Source organism: Myodes glareolus, chromosome 13, assembly GCF_982192425.1.
Source record: "Myodes glareolus chromosome 13, mMyoGla1.1, whole genome shotgun sequence".
NCBI classification, from domain to species: Eukaryota; Metazoa; Chordata; class Mammalia; order Rodentia; family Cricetidae; genus Myodes; species Myodes glareolus.
Genome location: NC_142038.1, coordinates 23317340 through 23337650, shown reverse-complemented (window position 1 = coordinate 23337650; position 20311 = coordinate 23317340). Strand labels below are relative to the sequence as shown.

Genomic DNA, 20311 nt, shown 5'->3' with positions numbered 1-20311 from the left:
GAGACTTATGCCCTTATGGCAGATAATGTTTAATAAAGAATCTACAATCTGTAACTGCCCAGTAAATTATTAAAGGGCTGGCATTCTTCCTGGACAGCAGCACAATTGGTAAGCAGACACCTTGGTTCTAGTGAGCGTTCCCGTGTGGCTCAGGCAGGAAAGGATGGTGAAGAAGCCTCCAGGCCGTTTACATTCCTGTCCTTCCAGGTTCTAGGTGCAGTGTTGTGCTTCCCTTGCGGTGCAATTGCTATCTTAATCACAGTCATTAGGATGTTAAAAGTTAGTCATTTACTGTGGGAAAGTATAGGCATTTGAAAGAAAAACTTCCACATTTTAGTGGTTGGTTAAGAAATCCAAATGGGAAAATCATTCTGAACAGCATTTCAGTTTTCTCAGTTAGAAAGCAATGTTATTGGTTTTGTCAAGAGCCCCCTCCTTTCTCTTGCAGTAATTTGAAAGTTTCTTGGAAACAAAGGCTTAGTTGCTTTTAGTGTGTGCATGTGCATGCATGTGCCTGATGTGTCTATGTGAAGGTCAGAGGATAGCTTTGTGGAGTCAGGTTCTCTCCTACCTTTGTATGGGTCCCAGGGATTGAACTCAGGCTGCTAGATATATGGGAAAAGCACCTTTGACCCACGGAGCTACCGCACCGGCTCAGTTGCAGTGATTTTGAATATAGTCGATCCTGACAATACAGAAATTGCACATTTCTCTTTTTTCTACAGCAGGCTCCCCATAGTATAATTTCATGTCCTCTTGTTATTAAATGTATAGACAGATCTTGTTCTAAAAGTGAGATTTCCTGCTATCTAAGATATATAATTTGGATTGTCTTTACACAGTTTTTTGGCCTGAAATGTCAAATCTTTTATACTGTTTCTCAGGAATGATCCATCACCCACTCTGGAAGCAGCTGTCCTTAGTTCGCTGTTCCCTCCTGTCTCCACATCTGGTTCTCAGCGTTTGGAGAGGGGACTTTCTCTACTAGAGTCTGTCTTAGTTAGGGTTACTGCTGCTGTCGAGAGTCACCATGAGTAGGGCAACTTAAGTGAAAGCATTTCATTGAAGGCTTGCTTATAGTCCAGAGGGTGAGTCCAGAGGGAAGTGTGATGGCAGGCAGAAATGCAGACATTCAGGCAGGCAGGTAGGCAGGCAGGCAAGCAATGCAGGCAGAGTAGGCAGGTAGACAGGCATGCACGAAACAGCAGACAAGCAGGACGTGCAGGCAGGCGGACTGACAGGCAGGCCTGACACAGCAGGCCAACAGGGCAGGCAGGCAGACAAGCAGGCAGGCAGGCAGACTGACAGGCAGAAAGGCATGCATGAAGGCAGGCAGACTGAAAGGCAGAAATGCAGGCAGACAGGCACAGCAGGCATGCAATGCAGGCAGAGCAGGCAGGTAGACAGGCATGCATGAAACAGCAGACAAGCAGGACACTCAGGCAGGCGGGCTGACAGGCGGAAAACATGCATGCATGCAGGCAGGCAGTCAGGCCAGGCCAGGCATGGCAGGCACAGCACTGGAGCAATAGTTTAAGAACTTTTGTGTGATCAATAAGGAAGAACCAGAGAAAGGATCAGCTGGGAATGGTCTGGGCTTTTAAAACTCATCAAAGCCCCAGGTAACTCGCCTCCTCCAACAAGGCCATACCTCCTAATCTTTCCCAAACAGTCACACCTACTAGCGACCAAACATTTCGGTACAGGGACTTATGCAGACTATCCTCCTTCAAACCACGACAAGGCCCGTGCTTGCTTTCTTCTTTTTGTCCTTCTGCTGAGCTTTGGCTGTCTTGTGGCCTTGGCAAGTCTTTCAGTGATGGCCATTTGCTTTGCTGACACAGATGCTTGTTACGAGGCCCTCCGTGATGTTCTTTGCACCTTGCCCTTAACTTGCCCAAGCAGCTGCAGTTAGTCCTTTGTGTCCTCAGAAGCGCCACCGTTTCTCTGTCAGAGTGGCCACATCACCCCTAGCTTCTCCCTCTGCATGGCCAACTCGTCACCGTCCTGTTTCCCTGGGTCCATATCCCAGCTCTCTTCACCCACCTTTCTGTATAGACAGGCCTTGTTCCCCGCCGGTCATGGCACTGAGTAACCGAGGTGAGATTTTTTTTTCCCCTCCCTGGCCTTGTGAGGTCCAAATGAGTAGAAGACATTATTGATTATGGTCCCATACTGACCCAGGACACCAAGTCCATGAAGACAGGTACCCACTCTCCTCTGTATAACTCGCTCTCTGATTGCTGTGGCATAGTGCCCGGCAGAAGGACTTGAGAGAAGACAGGCTTATCTTGGCTCACGGTTTTAGAAGACCCATGGCAAGGACAACAGGGAAGCTTCCAGAGCAGTAGGTGGGGACAGCATGGGCTCCTTCATTTTAGCGTTAGATAGGAAGCAGAGGACTCGGGCCAGACCAGGTTCTACCAGCAGCAACCCAATTCTGCTGGCTAGGCCACGCGTCTTACAGGTTCTCCATCCTCAGCAAATGGCGCCACCACCTGGGAGCCAGGTATTATTACATCAGCCTTGAAGTCTGTGGGGGACATCTCAGATTCACATCACAGCCCCACGTATCCTCTGCCTGCAATTGGCAAACTAGAATTCCTTAAGTAGCCTGTCTGTCTTAGCCCCTCCCTCTGGACCGCGTCCCTTTCCTGTTCTATGCTCTGCATACTATCCTTGCATGCCTATATTATTACTGTCTGAATTCATTAACTTTCTTGTTCCCTTTGTCATTCTTCAGTGAAGTGTTTTTCCTCTCATTCTATAAAATAAGTATGTTATAAGTTTTAATAATATAAAATTTTCTGTAGCAGAAGAGACCTGGTCAGACATCCTCATCAACATAGACCATGAAACCCAATATAGACAAGTTCCACAGAACCTCCACATACGAGCTGCATTGCCGGGGCATAAATTTCATTTCAAATTTCAGAATTTTCTGTAAGTGCACATTGCATTATTTTTGGCTCCTCCTTGCCCTTAATAATTAGCATAGATGCACTCTTGTGAAGTAAAGCCCCATTTTATTCTCCATTCTGCTCCGTCATCCCATTGTGAAGGCAGGCCTCTTGAGTGGCTCTGTCCTATCTGCTGTGGGGCCTACAGCTCGCTCTGGTGGCCAGATCGCTAGGTGCGTTTTTCATTCCAACCCATGGAAATGGTCTGTGAATCTCATACTCATTCTTTGGCGTCTCTTGTAAAGAATAATATTCATTCCAATCTAGTTAGTTTGGGCACATTGTCTTCATTTTCAAGCAGTCACACCCAGAGGAAAGAGTTTATTTTTGCTTTAAGCAACATCTTTTTTTTTTTTTTTTGCGTAGCTGGAATTTTTAAGTAATATAATAGCATTTAACATTATTTGCTCCCTTTATCTGCCAAATAATTTATAGTATCCTCTAAACAAGATAATTGGCTGATAGTGGGAGGAAATGAAATCCCCAAATGAATGCTGTCTTCCGGCGTGGTCTTGTAGATATAGTGTGGTGCCGTGCACTACCAGTTTCAGATTTTATGGATCAGAGCTAAAATAGTCGTCCAGGCTTCCTTGGACAAGGAATTTCCAGGCTGATATTCTCCACAGAGATAAGACCAATATTACTCTAAATAGTTGTCTCTGCCCCTGCAGGGAGCAGGGTGGATCATGTCAGAATAGTTCGGATGTGGCCTTGGGATTTAAAAGCCTTCCATTCTGCACAGGGCTCTCCCTGAGCTCTGCAGGGTTTGCAGCACTGCAGAGAAGCCGTGCTTAGCCAGACAGAGGGGGACTGAAAGCCTGGTTTTCCCTTCTATCTCCTCTCTCTGTGGCTCACTTCATAGTAAAAGTAGGTGCACTGTGCTGACTTTCTTTTTTTTAATATTTATTTATTATGTATACAATATTCTGTCTGTGTGTATGTCTGCGGGCCAGACCTCATTACAAATGGTTGTGAGCCACCATGTGGAATTGAACTCAGAACCTTTGGAAGAGCAGGCAATGCTCTTAACCACTGAGCCATCTCTCCAGCCCCATGTGCTGACTTTCACAGTGACCCTCAGAGGGCGCCAGCAGCAGCAGCAGCAATTTAAAATCTCTAGTTCTTGCATGCAGGTCTTGTTGGTTATTTTTCTTGAATACTTGAAGATTATTTTTGTGTTTTGATGGAATCCTGCTGGGGACAGGGGAGAAAAGAATCAGTGAGTCTCAGTGGAGGAAGTCTTGGGCACTCTGCCTAAATGGCTCTATTTCAGCCAAGGCCTCAAAACCAGGCAGCTGTGCCTAGAACAGACACTTGTTTCCGCACTGACACCCGCTCCTCCTTCGCCATCGTTTAAAGTCTTAAACCTGAGGAAACAGCTGAGAGGAGGGCCAGTCATGTTTGCCTGGGACAGAAAGTGGGGAGGGACACTTGAGAACCAAGTGCCATTTGGGGTGGTGGGAGAGTAGCTTTGGCAGACATTCACGTTGGGTTTCAGAGCCGGGGGTACAGTTCTCAGTGCCTTTCAGTGATCTAGGAATGGATGTGTTTTTAATACTCCTGTTTTTCATCAGAAGATAGTTCATTCTCATAAGATAATGGTTTCAGGAGAGCCCCCAAGGATGCTGAGACTGTCTAAATACAAACTGTGACTGTTCATTTTCTTGCCTTTGAGAAATCCAAGCCTCCAGAGCGAGAGCATAAATAAATGAAAATACTTAGGTGCTCTCATTTAAGCTGGAAAATGCTTTTCCCCCCCAGTGGTATGGTGCTTCCTGACACCTATACCAGGACATGAGAAATGGACTGGCAGCCAAGCGGAAGTCAAGGGTCTAGAGGGAGGGTATGATATGTCTTTACCGAGCACAGTGAGGCCATCCATCACTGTGGTTCATGGCACCAATTTCCAACCAACCTGTGTCCACCACCTTGGTTTATCCTCTGGGTATTCATGTCTGTGGCTTTACTAACAGAACCAGCCAGATAGAGCATGGTCTTGAAAACAGCAAGTAGGTGGCTGACAGTGTTGATGTCCTTTGTTCAATTATAGATACTGCAGGCAGGCCTGAACTTGGGTGAACATAGTAAGGATCAGAGATACCTTTAGGAGAACCGATGGAGAAAAGGCATCCGTTGCTTCCTTTTCAAAAAAGAATCCCAGCACTGCAGTAGAGTGCGTGTCCTAAGTCATTTTCCATGTTCCATCACACAGAGGATGTGAGATGGGCAATCTTTTTAATGTTAAACTTACATATTGTTGATAATATTAAAAGTGTTGTATGCTGGGAAACTCTCAGTAGAAATACGTGGGGCAGGAAAGAAAAGACTTTCTTAGCCCCTTCCCTCAGTCTCACAGAAGCTACCCTTGAGCATTTCTGCAGTTTGATGGTTTCCCTCTGAAGTCCAAATATTGCTAATGTTACAGGATCCAGAGACTTGGGTAGTTAAAGGTGATTAGACCAGGGAGCTCCCTGAGGGAGTGGGATGAGAGGCCTCATGAAAAGCTTCCTGTGTTGACAGAGCTCTTCGCCCAGGAGTTTGCAGCCCTGTGTAAACCCAGGCTACTGTTGCTCTGTCTTGGGTCTGGTAGCCTCCAAAATTGTGGGGAATAAATTTCTGTTTTCTTAAACTCACCAGCTGTTGCGCCCATCTTGCCAGCAAGGAAGATGCAACACTGGACTCTTCTTAACTGCGGTTTATTCAGGACCTTTGAATAATCTTCTCACCCTCTCGCCCCCTCTCGCCCTCTCGCCCCAGGGCAAAACCAGTCTACAGTTTAAATAACCTCTGGGTAGCCAACCCCAGCAAGCCATGTGGGAAATGCAGATAGATTCAGAAACGTGGAAGCAAGCCAGATTCTTAGCATTAGCCATATATGGAGTTGTTCACACCTGAGAGCACTCACCGTAGGGAAGGTGGAAGGCGGAAACCAGCGCCACCTTTAAGGCGTGGCATCACGCAGCTCTCTACAACCAGCCTCCAGTGTTATTTTAAGGAAGCATAAAATGGACCATGACAACGACACAGGTAGCCTCCTGATTCTTTCTCTGTGTGGATTGGGTAGAAATGGGTGGAGGATCATGCTACTTTAATTTTTTTTAAAAATGTGTTTTGATGAGGTTTTGGTTTGAGTCATGGTCTTACTCCATAGCCAAGGCTGGCCTAGAACTAACCATACTGGAGTTTAGCTTCCTCCCAGCAGCCTTCCTACCTCAGGCTCCCAAATCCTGGGATTATAGGTGGGAGCTACCATGCTCTTGCTGATGTTCACTCCAGTTCATTGCTGAGCTGTTTCGAGGTCACTGTACACATCTGTCTGTCTTAAGCACTTTCTGTGGCTGCATAGCATTTGTGACTCTTCAATGGCTGCGATATTGAAGGGCAGTTGTCACACTGAGACCCCAGGTACTCAGCAACAGAGTGCACTTGTGGTGGAAGGAATGGCTTACATGGCCATCACTGTCGCTGCAGTTGGACCCTTGCCATTTGTGCCTTAGAAATAAAAAGACGTTTTTGAACCCATAGCATGCTCTGTGCACTGTGGATAGGAATTGTTTTCATTTCTGAAGTCATTAGCTGACTGTAAGGGGAACAACCTTGAAACTGCCCTAGGCCAACTTTCTACTGACAACCTGGGTTGCCCAGCGGAACCTGTCTCTGCATAGGATAGATGCTCCAGGCAGAGGTTGTTTGGACAATGCCAGCTTCATCTCTTTCCCCTGGATTAACTTTCTACTGGTAACCTGGGTTGCCGAGGGGAACCTGTCTCCTCATAGGTTAGATGCACCAAGCAGAGGTTGCTTGGGCAATGCCAACTGGTCTGAGTGCCAGTGGTTGCCCTGGAGGGTGGCGTTTAAATTGGTATCTACAGCACTTGTTTTTATTTATTACTAGGAGTAAATAATCCTTCATTGTGCTTCTGGCTGGATGGAAACACTATCTCCTGTTCTGAGCTCAGCTTCGCACTTGGGATGGCGCTTTCTGGGGATCGTGCATGCCTATTAGATGTTCGCCTTTGAGCCCTGTCCTATACTCCCGTGGATGCTTCTACATTTTACTCTTTCCTACACCTGTGGGCATCTTTTCAGATCACTTTTGCACTCTTGGTTTACTCTGCCTTTAATTTGATTCCCTACAGCTTTGCAAAAGGGAAAACTTAAGATTTTCAGAGAGCTACACTGTTTTGAATCATTTTTTGATATTTGGCATCTATTTTCTATCTTTGTAGTCTGTATTACTCATTTCAACTTTTGGAGTCAAAGGAATTATGGAAAAAAATAGTTACAAAAGAAACACCAGACTGAGGTGAGGTTGGTTAGGGATACTGGGGGTGGGGGGGTAGGAGGAGTCCTGGTGGGATCCCTGGCCTTGCTGCCGCTGTCCCGTCAGAAATTGCTGCGCTCTGAAACAGTAGTATCTTAGGCAGACGCTCCCAGGCCATTCAGTTATTTTCCCACCAGCAACCTGCTTGGGTGCTTCTGAATGTGAAGTGGAGCCAGGACATGCTGGTGACGTTGCCACTCACCCCAGAGCCTGTTAGATACACGCCAGGTCAGAAGAAGCAGTCTAGAAACATTTTTTTTTCATGAAGTATTAAGCTTAGTGTACAAAAAGGTAGGATTTGCAAGCCTCTCTGACCCTTCTCTTGCCATGGGATCCTCATCTCCCAGAGAGGGAACACTGGGTGATATGATCACATGGTGCTTAGCACTAGGGGTATATAGTCTGGCCAGTCTCTTTATTGTCAGGAGGACAGTGCAGATGTGTGACTACCCAGGGACGCATGTTCCCAAAGTGAGGAAGGCCTTCATTGAGACAAGACAGAGGTGACCAAGGGCTGCAACAAGGAAGCCTTGAATTCGGCTCACTTGCCCCATCGAGCTGCTGGGACCAGTTTTCATAAGAGCCAATTCCTTTTCCACAGTGCACGCTCTAAATCTAACATCTACCAACCTTAAGGTCTTATGTGTGTGAAGGGGCAGTGTGTGTGTTCTCAGGTGTGCGGGTGTTCGTACATTTGTGTGCACTTGCTTGTGAAGGACTGAAGTCAGCCTCGGGTGTTATTCCCCGGGGGTGTCACCATGGATTTGAAGCACAGTATTTCACTAAGGCTGGAATTTTCTTTTAGCCAGGCTCTCTGGCCAGGCAAGTCCCAGGGATCTGCTTGTCCTTGCCCGCTATGAAAGTATCAGAAAATATGTACCGCCACCTCTGGCTCTGTAACATGGGTGCTGGGGATCAAACTTGGGGCTTCATGCTTGTGCAGCAAGAAGTTTTGCCCACTGAGCCATCTTCCCTGCCCCAGCCCTATGTTTTTAAAGAAGTCTAAGTTGTTCATCTCAACAGCAAGGCAATGAGAGAAGGCGTGACTGCTAGACTAACAGATGAACATCTGAGAAAAAGAAATCATGGCAGGAAACAAAACAAAGACACATGACACACTGGAGAACATGCTGCCCCAGAAGAACTGATTTCCATAATATATTATGGACTATAAACCAATAAAGAGACCAATCACCCATAACCACCCTAAAGGATGATCTTCAGAGAACGTGAAAAGGCAGTCGGGAGGAAATGGAAGGCGAGTAGTGGTCAGTGTTCAGCTCTAGTGGAAGACTGTTTTCTACAGTCAGATTGTCCAGTCATTCAGTATGTTCTCTGCAGACCAGGGTATGAAGGTCCAGTTAGTTGCATTGCTATCACGGGGTAGGTATGTCAGTGGGTCCAGCCACTAGCAATGTGGAAAGGTTTGTCAGAATGGCAAGTGCCTGCTCTCTCAGATCCAGCTTGTCCATTCATTTTCTCTGACAGAGACACAGGCATTGGTGTCCGGTGAGAGACAGACAAGAATGAGGGTGACTGGTCCTCGGTTGATGGAGGAAAAGATTAAAGGCAGAAATATTCATTAAAAAGTAGCTGATCCTGTGTTGTGAAATCAACACCTCTGCCCATCCCCCCCCCCCTGCTGGGTTTGCACTCAGCCAAGGTCTCCCCATCAGATCCAGTAATATAGGCTGACAACCACAAGACAGAAGGCCGGGTGTGTGTGTAGAACTTGAACACTAGAGTTGCACATTGGATTAATGATGTCCAAATCTGACTCCATAGTAGAAGCCACAGAGAGCATCAAAAATATTCCCTGGGGTTTCATTCCAGAAACTGATTTGAATAGCTTGGAGTAAGACTCAAGTAGTCAGGGCCAGGAGCCCTGTGAGCTCAGCGTCTCAGAAAGGCCACTAGTTACCCCAAGACTTTACCTAAAGTTACAGAAGTGGCTATACCAGACTCGCATGAGTTTAGCATATCACTACTATTGCTCCCTCAAGAATTACATTACCCTGTTCTGTTCTTGATCTTTCCCATGATACAAGGTTGGTGGGCAAGGCCTGTACCAGTCCAGGGGCCTCCAGCACCATTTAAAGAATGGACATTATGCACATGTACATTTCTCCAGTATTATAGAAGAGACTGTCCCTTTGCACAAGCAATCTGTATTTATTAGTCTTGCAAGTGGGCAAATACAGGTCTTTCTACCGAAGTCCCTTGCACGCCTTGCACTTCTACCAGTCTGCTACATTGGGGCACAAGTACGAGGTAACTTTCTGACTCCTAGTCATACTGGTCTCTTGAATCAGAACTGAGCCTTGACCTTCTCCCGCAGTGCCCTTTGTCCAGCGGGAGGACTAGGAACAAAAGGTGCTTCTTGCTTCTTTCACCTTCTCAGGGCTCCCTCTCTGGGTTTCCAGTCCTCCCAGACAACCCAGGAAGCCTTTATCCTTCTCTGATATACAGTGAGCAGCTGACACCGCCTGGGAATCTTTAAAATCATTCCCCAAAGAAGCCACTCTGCAGCAGATGCCTATTTTTAGACTTCATAAAGCCCACATCAGATTTTTGCTGCCTTTCTCTCTCCGCTCTAAGCCTGCTGTTTGAAAGACAGCAGGCTCTTTTGTCTTTAAAGTTCAGCACTGTCTGGCTAGCTCACACCTTGAACTCTACAGCCCTGGAATGCACTGGGGCCTTTTCTTTCCTCGTTCTGACCGAACTCCAAACCACAGGTAATAACCTTTACACCATAGAAGTGGAAACAATACAAGAAGGGTAGAAAATCTCTTCCGAACGGTGCCACAGTTAAGCGAGCCAAATTATATTTTGGTCTGGCTTAAGACTTGATTTATCCCAGATGCATTTCACTAATTCACCAGACTCTTTGAACTCTTGCCTCTCCAAGTGGCTGCCCGAGATGAGAACACATTTGAGGGTTAGTAGCATAAAGAGCTACCAAGTTGATGCTCTCAAGTTCAATAACAAACTCCATAAAACAGGATTGAGGTGTTGACATGGAGCCTTGCCTATTTCCTGGCCAGGCTGCAGTTCTTTCTTTGGTCAGCAGCATGGCCCTTTCTTTTATATGCACCCCTAGGTTGTGACTAACCACAGCCCTGTGACTTTAAAGGAAGTAGTAAGCCCAAGAGTGAAAGGCGGTACTGATCCAGTCATCCTCAGAAGCACCATGAACGTGTCTTCTGTGCTGGCTAATTTTAAGTCAGCTTGACACAGGCTAGTGTCATGGTCGGAAAATGGACCCACAAGATTGGGCTGTCGGCAAGCCTGAAAAGCGTTTTCGTAATTACTGATTTTAGGGCCCAGTCCATCATGGGCTGGTGGTCCTGGGTTCCACCCAGGCTAAGCAGACCAGGAGGAGCAAGCCATAAAGCAGCACCCTTCTGTGACCTCTGCATCAACACCTGACTCTAGGCTCTCACCCAGCTTGAGTTCCTGTCCTGACTTCCGTCTGTGGTAGACTGTGGATGTAGAAGAGTAAGTCAAATAACCCTCTTCTTCCTAAGTTGCCTTTGGTCATTGTGTTTCATCCCAGCCATAGTGACCTGAACTAATACATCTTTGTGTCCATTTCCCACCTCCCCTGACTCCAGCCTTTATAGCCTTCATATTGGATAAACAACAACAAAATCAAGTCTCTTGTATTCTTTTATTGAATGAAATTAAAACAGTTTAAATTTAACTTAAGTTGGTGAAATATTTTATAGAATCCTCTCAGATTCACTGCAATAAAACTAAGCTAATTATTCTTTTGGGCAAAACGTCTTTTTGAATGGGTGGCTTTGGGGGGGTCGGTGAGGAGATTTGGTTTGAGCATTCCTCCTTAATCTTAAACATATGAAATGTTCCACGGGCCAAATCTGAGTGCTGATATAATGCCACAGGCATGAAGTTACCCAGCTAATCATGTAACAGGCAGTGGTCAGAACACAGGCCCACTGAAGATAGTTGTGTGAAATGTTCTGCAGGCTGTGTGTGCAAGGTCTGTATAAAACATAAGTGAAGTTCATGTTTAGAACTGGGTTCCCAGCCTCAACATTTCTGAGTAAGTCTGAAGTCCATCCACATCACTCCTTCATCTTGTGCGTGGAGATAACTGATCCTCAGCCATTGTTCATGACTAGAAAACAGTGGAAAGGGTACAGAGCAAAATACTGAAAAGAAAGCGAGCTGGCCAGAACGAGGGCTGGAATATGAACTTCAAACATCCATCTCTAGTGAGCCGCTTGTGCCATGTGGACCCCAGCTTCCTAAAGACTCCAGCCCCTCAATACAGTAGAAAACAAGCACTTCAAGCATGGCTTATGGAGGCCATCAGGAGATCCAAGGGTATCTAATTATGAAAAAAAAAACTATCAACGAGGATAAAGATATTAAAATGACATTATTTAGTCCGAGGGAACATATATACTGTACACCTACCTTCAAAGACTCAGGGGTCACTGCAGAAAAGGGGACAGAAAGAGTTGTGAGAATTACAAGTGCTGAATGACTACAAGAAAACGTTAGCTTTTGAGCATAGTGGGGCAGCTACACATAGGAACTTACGGTGGCTCTGACACCGTGTACAAGACATGTACACAAGCCCAAGCCAGACCAAATCTCAGTATGGAGGGGGGAGTTGGGTATGAAGTTCACTCCTAGCTGAGGAGCTATTGGCTACTGTTAGGTGCTGAGAAAGGAAGGGTCAGTGTTCTCTGAAAGCATAGCCCCAATAAGTTGACCATATTATTCCAGTAGATGGCCACACATCCAAGAATATTTGGGTAGCACAAATTGCCCTAGAAGGGGGATAAAGCAAAAGACACAAAGTTGGGTGGGAAAGGGGTAGGGGGCTGAGTTGGAGGGAGAAAAGTGAATGTGATTGATAACTCATTGTACAAAATTCTCAATCGACTAACAGTGAATTATTTTAAATGCTGTTAAGAACTGTTTAACGATTTGGAATCATTCTATAGCATAGAGTCAGAAGCCAGCTGCGTGTGAGTAGGAAAAACATGATACAGAAATATAAATCTGAGTGTCTACACACTGATGTCAGAGAATAAGGGGCTTCTGGGTATTTAGCTTTCACACACACACATACACACACACAGATTTACCTTTAAGTGTGTACACTTGGGTGAGGTTGTTGAGGATGTTGGACCGTCTGGAGCTGAGGTTGCAGGTGTTCGTAGACTTCCTAATGTGGGACTGGAAACCAAACTCAGGCCATTTGCAAGAGCAGCGTAAACCCATTAACCACGGAGCCGTCTTTCCAGCCCCTTTCGTTCAAATAGTCATGTGTCTATGTGTATGGCAGTTTTCCTGTGAAGAGTTTGTAGCACTGTACTGGATCCAACCAAAGAGCCAAGGAACGAATCTGCATTGCTTTCATGGGAATCAAAAGGGTTATTTTAGTTTTAGGAGATGAAGTTATCCATTTGAGTGAGAGCCTCTGATTCCACCTGTAGGAGAGGTTTTGCACTTCCCAACTGAGATCTCATACTCTGCATTCAAGAACAATGGGGAACGTAGAGCTGACTCCAATGGACCTCCGAGTGAATTGATATTTAAAGCAGCCAGTGTAGCTGCATAGTGTCTTTGCCCATCCCCTGCCTTTGGGCTTCTAAAGAAGAGGCGCTCATGACTTTGACACTCATCTTTGCTTCTATATTCGAAGCCTACTTCTTATCACAGGGAACTAAGTAATGAGTGTGTTCAGAATTGTGTTCAAACTCTGAGCTCCAGGGCTCTGGCCTCGGTGGCTGTGATTTCAGAACTCAGAATTCAGAATTCAGAAACTGTGTTTATTTGGATTTCATGGCTAAGTTCCCTGGATTAGACTGTCTAAAAGCTGACTCCAGTATAATTAGTAAATTACCAAGAACAACTTTAGTGCTATTCTGCATAGTGGCTTCAAACTTTATGTGTGAAATGTGTGCCTGATGGCCCAGTCACAGAGCTCAAACTGAATGTGTTCAGAATGTTCAGTGATGTTATAGCATAGATCATGACAGTTGTTGAGACCTCAGAGAGTCACCTGAGAACGGGCAGAGAGAAGCAAGCGCTGACAAGGATTCATCTGGGAGATCCCCAGCAGTGGAGTGGCTCATAAACAAAGGGAAGGAGCCCACCAGTGGCTGCTGAGCGGGGTAGCGTTTGATCTGAGTTAGCTTCTCAAGCCTGGGCTCCTGAGTCCTAGAACTGAAAGAGTGATGTCACCATAACATAGGGGAACACTGAAACCCATTGTTCAGGATCACAAATAATCTGTTGGCCCAGGCTGCGGCGTTACACCAAAGCAAGACAACACTCGCCAAAACAACCAGAAATGAAGCCAACAGAAAGGATATACTGTCGTATGCCCTGGATCTCTATGGACCCAGCCTAAGACAAAATCATAAACTGACCTAAAACATTGTAAGATTGGGGTGGGGAATGGCTCTAGGCATGGTTCTGTAGAATGAATTTGGTAGAGGATCTGGAGTATTTTACTCTATAGATGACAATGTTGTGTCCCGATGTCAAAATATTGGACATACCACTGAGTTGGTACATAGAAAATTCCTTGAAAAGGCGACAGCAAAGACACATGGATACCTAGGATCTATGTTCGTGGGCCAAGCTGAATGCAACTCGGCAAGAGCTGGTGAATTTCTGAAGGCCCACATCTATGTTCTTCACCTCTATCTCAGAGCTACACAAAGTGTCAGTCAGCATGAATGGGGGCGGGGCTACTCAGCGCCGCCAGGAGAGAGAGGCAAGTCCTCCTGGGCTCCATCACCACCAGCTAATGGAACAGAAAGCAGTGGTGCCTGTGCTTGATTAGGTAGAAAGCAACAGCCCCACGGAGACAGAAACACGAGCCAAGGTCAGCCAGCAAACACCCCTGGCGTGAGTGGTAGCCGGTCAGCTGGCTAGCATGAAGCATCAGCCTGGTAAGCTAGGAAACAGGAGTTCTGAGAACGAACCCTAATGATCCCCTGCCTCCCCTGCTCCCTTTTTTATGGATTAAAACGTGTTTGTTTTGGTTTTTTGAGATAGGGTCTGGCCTTGGAGGTAAACTTGTGGTGGGTTCCAAGCTTTTGAAAACACAGAGACCCTGACGAAAGCAAAGCTATGAGAATCTAGACATAGGAGAGGAACCGGTGTCTGGGGTTTTCATGCTTTCGTTCAGTGGTAACTTGTTGTGTAGCCCAGCCTGGTGCTCTCAACCTACCTGCCTCAAGCTATCAACACTGATTCCTCATCCTCTTAACTAAGAGTATTGGGTGTGCACCACCTCATCCGGCTGAACTGTATTTCTTTTTTCTTCATTTATCCTTTTTTTAAGTCTTTTCCTTTTAGAATTTTATGTGTTTGTGTCCTTCATGCCTCCTCTTAAGCTCGGGACTTCATTTCCTCTAATTATTATTGTTATAGAAACATATACATAGACACTGATAAATATAATGATTTGGAGGAATTGAACTGGATCAGACCCAACAGCCTCTTCTCTGAGGGTCAGTGTTCATTGTACTGGAAAGTGCTGTGCAAGATGCAGGATGCTAGGGAAGAAAGTAACCTGTAGTCCTACCCAGCTGTGACCCCAACGAGCCACAACAGTAGCCAGAATGGCACGATATTCCAAAGTGCAATAGTAGCGCTTATATCCTGGTGCGAGCCAACAGCTGCCTAATTGGTTTTAAGGCTCACCCAATAGGAGGGAGTTCATGACTGGTACTGTAAACCTAGCCAGCTGGTGAGGGCGTGGGACCTACGGGAACACCTAGATTTGGGAAAGAGTGTCCTTTCCCAAACCAGTGTGATCTTTAACTATATTAATACCTGCCCTTAACAGGGGTAGTCCCCCCATCAGAGAAGCATTTTCCTGCAGTGATGGAGACCGCTACTGACCCGAGCTTCCTGATCAAAGCCGTTTTACAAATGAGCTGTTTCTTGGGGATACTTGACACATATACTCTGATTGGTAGTCAGAGCTACTGAAATTTACCTCTCGGCTATTCTAGTATCAAATTATGCTTATTATAAATGAGATTTCCAGTGCTGTTGTTGCAGTAATATACAAATAACACACTGGGGCGATATGGCTACAAACAGAACCTTTCACACTGTGTGGCACTGTGGCGGTTCCTGTCTTCCTCACTGAGCTCCTCCCTCTTCCGTTACCCTCCAGACACGGGCTGCTCCGTGTCCAGATCACGCCTGTACAGCTGCCGGTCTCCCAGGCCTTCGGGCAGCAGTTGAGGAATCCTTCATTTATTGAGTCCTCCCCCATTACGCTCTTATAAACCACAGCGTTGTTTCGGAGACATAGCCCAGGGCCGTCTCTTAAAGATGAATTTTCTAAGTTCATCTTTCTCCGCAGTCCTAACTTCTGGTAATCTCCCTCCTAAGATTGGTATTCGTAGTTTATCGCTTGCTGAACATAGACGGGCCCAGAAAGATGAATAGACGCTTGGGAGACTGGTTAGGAACACGACTTTCAATGTTCTGCAGTTGTACAGAACAACTTACAGGAACCCCTGAACCTCTCGCACCAGTGGTTCTCAACCTGTGGGTCGCGACCCCTGATGAGGTTGCCATTCAGTATTTACATTGCAATCCACAGCAGTAGCAAAATTACAGTTATGAAGTAGCAGCTATATTAAAGAACTGCAGCACTAGGAAGGGTGAGAATCACCGTCTTACACACACACACACTCAGTTAGGGTACAGTCCCAAGGTGCTCCCTGCTGTATTTTCAGAATCTTCAGCTGCCTTCTTCAGCATCCTTGGGAATGCATATTTTCTTTCAGCCGTGTTATGGCTTCTATTCTATGTGTGGGGCACACTGACCCTCCCTTCTCTCTTCTCTGTGTGCCCTGAGAATTTTAGTTTTATAACCACATGCCCAAATGTTAGATGTTAAAAAAAAAAAGAATTTTTTTTTTAAATGTGGGGGGAGAAAAAGATTGGAAATAAAATCGGATGGGAAAGAACAAAGGTTGTCCTTGTGCTGCCGAGCTGGCTGTCAGGGAGTGTTTGTGACAAAGCAGGAATTCCGTGACTGCCTCTGTAGTGTAGACTGAGGTTGGAGTGAAGTTCATGATTGCAGTGTGCCAGGGCCACCAGCAGATGGGGATGGCAGTCTCTCGGCCCAGGTGGGACCAAGCATCCTCCTAAGGGCCTCTTTCTCATCCTTAAAGAGTGGTACCATCAACTGCTTACTAAAGGAAAAGCCCTCTGGCTCTGCTGTCAGCTCCCCTGTCTGCATTCTTGCCCCTTAAAGCAAATCATGTTCCTGGCTTTGAAGTGGGAATTTACACCGTGCCTTGGGCAGAGCCCCCTGCCGCATCCTGGGCTGTCTCTTGGTGTCCCAAGCAGGGTTAAGGGGTCATGGGCACGTTCTCTTTGACCAATGGATTCAAAACTGAATTTAAACGTGGTATCCCCAGCCTGTAGGTGAGAAGAGAAACATCTTGTGTTAATAAATGTGTGCCGGGCTATGGATTTGTGTAGTTAGCAGTGCTGGGGATGGAGCCAGCGCCATGCACCTGCAGTCTCTGCACTGAGGGAAGGGGAAGGAAGTAGCCAGGGCTGATTGAAGACAGCAGTTCAGTGCTGAAGGGTGGGGGAATGTAGAGCGGTCAGAAGTGCCTTGATGGCAGAATGTTGTTCTCAAGAAAGCCAGTATCTCACTGATTCTCCTCACAGGGCAGGAAGAAGGGCTCAGGGCTTCCTTTGCCAAGGATCAGAGTGGTTCAGAAAGGTGCTCGGTGTCCCTTAAGCTCAGAAGGGAGCAGTTTTAGCAGAGAAGAACTGAGGCTTGTTTCACCTATAGGGGGATGAGAAGTCTGTACGGGTGTTCTTGTTTTCTTACATATTCTTCCTGACGGTGTGGACATTTAAGAAACTCTCTGGAAGGGTATCCTTGTTCCCTTATGTATTCTTCCTGACACTGCTGTGAACCCGTAGCCACTGAGTCATTCATTGTAAAAGGAGCATTCCAAATGGCTCAGAGACTCTGAGGTTCCGGGTCTCCTGGGGCAGACTGCCCACTTCTTGAAACTTGGCTCTCAACTTTCAAGGTGCAGTTTGGCTGCAGGGCAGCATTATATAGAAAGGGCTTGAGTTGTTCTCTCTGTCTCGGGAATCCACCAAGTTCCGCTCGTAGTCATTGGCTGGGCGGCTTCTGAGATGAGCTGTTTCCATATTCCCCACATTTGAATTCGCTCCTGGTTGGAGACAGGCAGGCATCAGCAGCAGCTTCCAGCCCAGACAGCTTTCAACACAGCTAGCTCAGCCCAGCTTCAGAGTGCCCTGCCTGCTGAAAAAGCTACATGCAGCCCTACCTGGGCAGTAGCTGCAGAGCCCTCCCCCGCCCAGCACCTTGCTCCGCCCGCTCCAGGCTGTTGATTGCCTGTGGGGAGCTGGAGAGATCAGGATTCCTCTTCCATTCTTGCTGTTGTTAGGGGAAACAGACCAACCATCTGCATCTAGACCAGCCTTGCTCTTCCTCTCCCCTTTGACGGAGGTTTTCCTGCCTGGAATCTGGTAAGTGTGGCAAAGGCTCTGTCTCCTTCTTGGTCTGTGCAGAATGTTCTTCTGTTGTGGATCCGTGAGCTTTAACCTCCCTGTGCTAGAATTTAGAGGAGTCTTTGAACTTACTCCTTCTTGCTCTCTCTTTCTTAAGTGCTCGTTGGATATTTTTAGCATGCCTTGATACCTGTATCAAAAAGTATACCGTAAAGAAAAAAAAATGTTCCTTGTGTGCTTAACCTCTGTCATTTTGCCTGAAGCTTCTCTCCAGTGCATGGCACTGAAAATGAGATTATGTAGATAATTCTCCGGTGCTCTCCCCATGGATAAGTGACTGCATTTGTCATTGCTACTTTCCTGAAATGTCAAAAATAGGCATGGAGAAAGAATCTGTCACATGGAGTTTAGAAATTTGGTACAACATTCCAGGTTGAAGTAAGGACAGATCTTTTCATTATGTGTTGGTTTCAGTTTGAAGCAGAGCCAGTGTGTTCATCTGGGTTACCATGGCACAGGTGACCCTCTTGGTCCTGGAGATTGACTTTTTAGGCCATGACTTGTTTTAGATCTTTACAGAAAATGCTAGAAGACAAATGATATAGCTCTCAGCTTTAGCTTTCAAGAAGGTTCGCAGGTTTTTATCGTTTTGCTCTTACATGGATATAGGCGTCCTGTCAGGAAGCTCTCAGACTGGGCAGTGGGGTGTGTGATGACGCCATCCTTCCTCACTGCCTTTGCGTGTATCTCTCAGGCTTCAGAATAGAAACTGTTATCCCCTTTAAGAGAAACTGCAATGGACATTTTATATTTTCCTTCTTCTGAGTTAAAGAGGACTTATGTAAATGCCATTTAGAGAAAAAAGTTTCCTAGATTAAGCTGTCTTTCCATGAGCTCACTTGTAACATCAGGAACAGTGTGGGGTTCATATTCTCTCTCTCTCTCTCTCTCTCTCTCTCTCTCTCTCTCACACACACACACACACACACACAGCTTCAGTCCCAAAAAGTGTTAGATAGCGAATATGTAATTTGAGGGAAATTGGGATAATGTAATGCTGATTGGAAGACCAGGGCAAGGATGCGTTTGGGAGACCCATAAACCATAAGGAGCATTTGGGCACTGCACACAGGCCATACACAGACCAGTATGAGCATGTGTGTTCTGTGTGGTTTCATGGGTGAGAAAGAAGGACGAAGATAGCCTTGTGGGGAGAGCTTGAAACACGTCAGAAAACAAAACATTTGTCAGGGATCTTTCAAACCATGGAACTGGACCCCTGACCCTGCTTGCTTCATGGTGACTTTTGTTTTCCTTGCAGATCATGGGGTACCAGGTCTTTAGATGTGGAGCAAGCAGAACGGTTTGATAACTATAGAGACTCGCCCTTCTTTGTGTGGGTAACATGAGATTGCAGAGCCAAAGTAACCACCAAAAAGGATTTCTGAAATTGAGATGTGGAAATTGATGAGGAAATCCTCGTACGCCTTACATGTGTATAATGTCTGCCCTGAGGCTGCTTTGCAGGTGTGATAATACTTATCCTCCATAAGGGAGCAGGAAGAGCAAATAGACCCCGGCAGCTCCAGAAGAAAGCCGTGTCCCCTCTTCTCCCAGCACAGGGTGACCTCATTTGTTTCTGCTCCTGCCTGGACACTGATGTGTTCTTTTCCTGTGGTGACTCAAACTGTGTGTTTGGTAACATTCTTTCAACTCGCAAACTCTCACTTCTTGCCAAGAGGCCCTAGCACCTGGTTAATGATCTCTAGTGTAAATGGCTCTCGCCTGGTTGGGACTGCTCAAGTGGAATCGCATGCCCTCCTCTGGGAACTTCTTCCCTGCCGGCCACATGCCCACCTGTGGGAACCGGACAGATCCAGTTTTCTGTGCTCTTTCCTGGGGGGAATCAGATGAGGTGCTAGAGAAGACAGCAGCTGCAAACTGCCCACCAGGGGACTCTCAGGTACCTCAGGGGCCCTGAGGCCCCCAGGCACCTGGGAGGTGGCAGGGTGGCCGTAGATAATGATGGTGTTGGATGACTGTGTCTCCCATTTGCATGTGGTGACTACCCAGGTCTCCTTCAGACACTTTGGCTGCCGCCTGCTTCTGCTCATCTCTGAGTCTCAGTAAAAGGCAAAGCGGTCTCGATGGCCTTTGAACTTGTCCGGGGAGGACAGCAGTGTTTCCTCCTGACATTAGTGGCAATGCTGTATGTTCACAGCCATGCCTAAAATAAGGCGAAAAATAGTTTTTATAGTAACAAGAAAAGACTTCTTTTTGTGATTTTTGAAAGATTTCCTTTAAAGGTAGGGTTTTTGTTTGTTTGTTTTTGTTTTGTTTTAAATAGAAGACCCCGACCTGCCGTCTCTCAGGTTTGTCTTGGGAGCGTGGTCATCACAGTTCCTGGTAGACCTACTGTTCTCCGACCTCTTCTCTCTAGCATAGCAGAACGGCAGATGTCCAAGCTGAGGGCATTTACATAAGGCCTTTATTTTATGCATCCTGTC

The 20311-nt window shown here is 46.4% G+C and overlaps 1 protein-coding gene across 6 annotated transcripts in view; it reads left to right on the top strand.

Moving 5' to 3' along the window:
- Positions 1–20311, top strand: part of Nedd4l (NEDD4 like E3 ubiquitin protein ligase) — a 325219-nt gene that overhangs the window by 118263 nt on the left and 186645 nt on the right. For 2 of the 6 annotated variants that reach the window (XM_087895988.1, XM_087895990.1), the window contains exon 1: positions 19646–19767. The exons of 3 other annotated variants lie outside the window; for them this stretch is intronic. The gene's annotated coding sequence lies outside the window, so the exon portion shown is untranslated. Of the gene's footprint in view, positions 1–17663; positions 17823–19645; positions 19768–20311 lie in introns of those variants that run through there. One more of the 6 variants, XM_087895991.1, reaches the window with a different exon arrangement.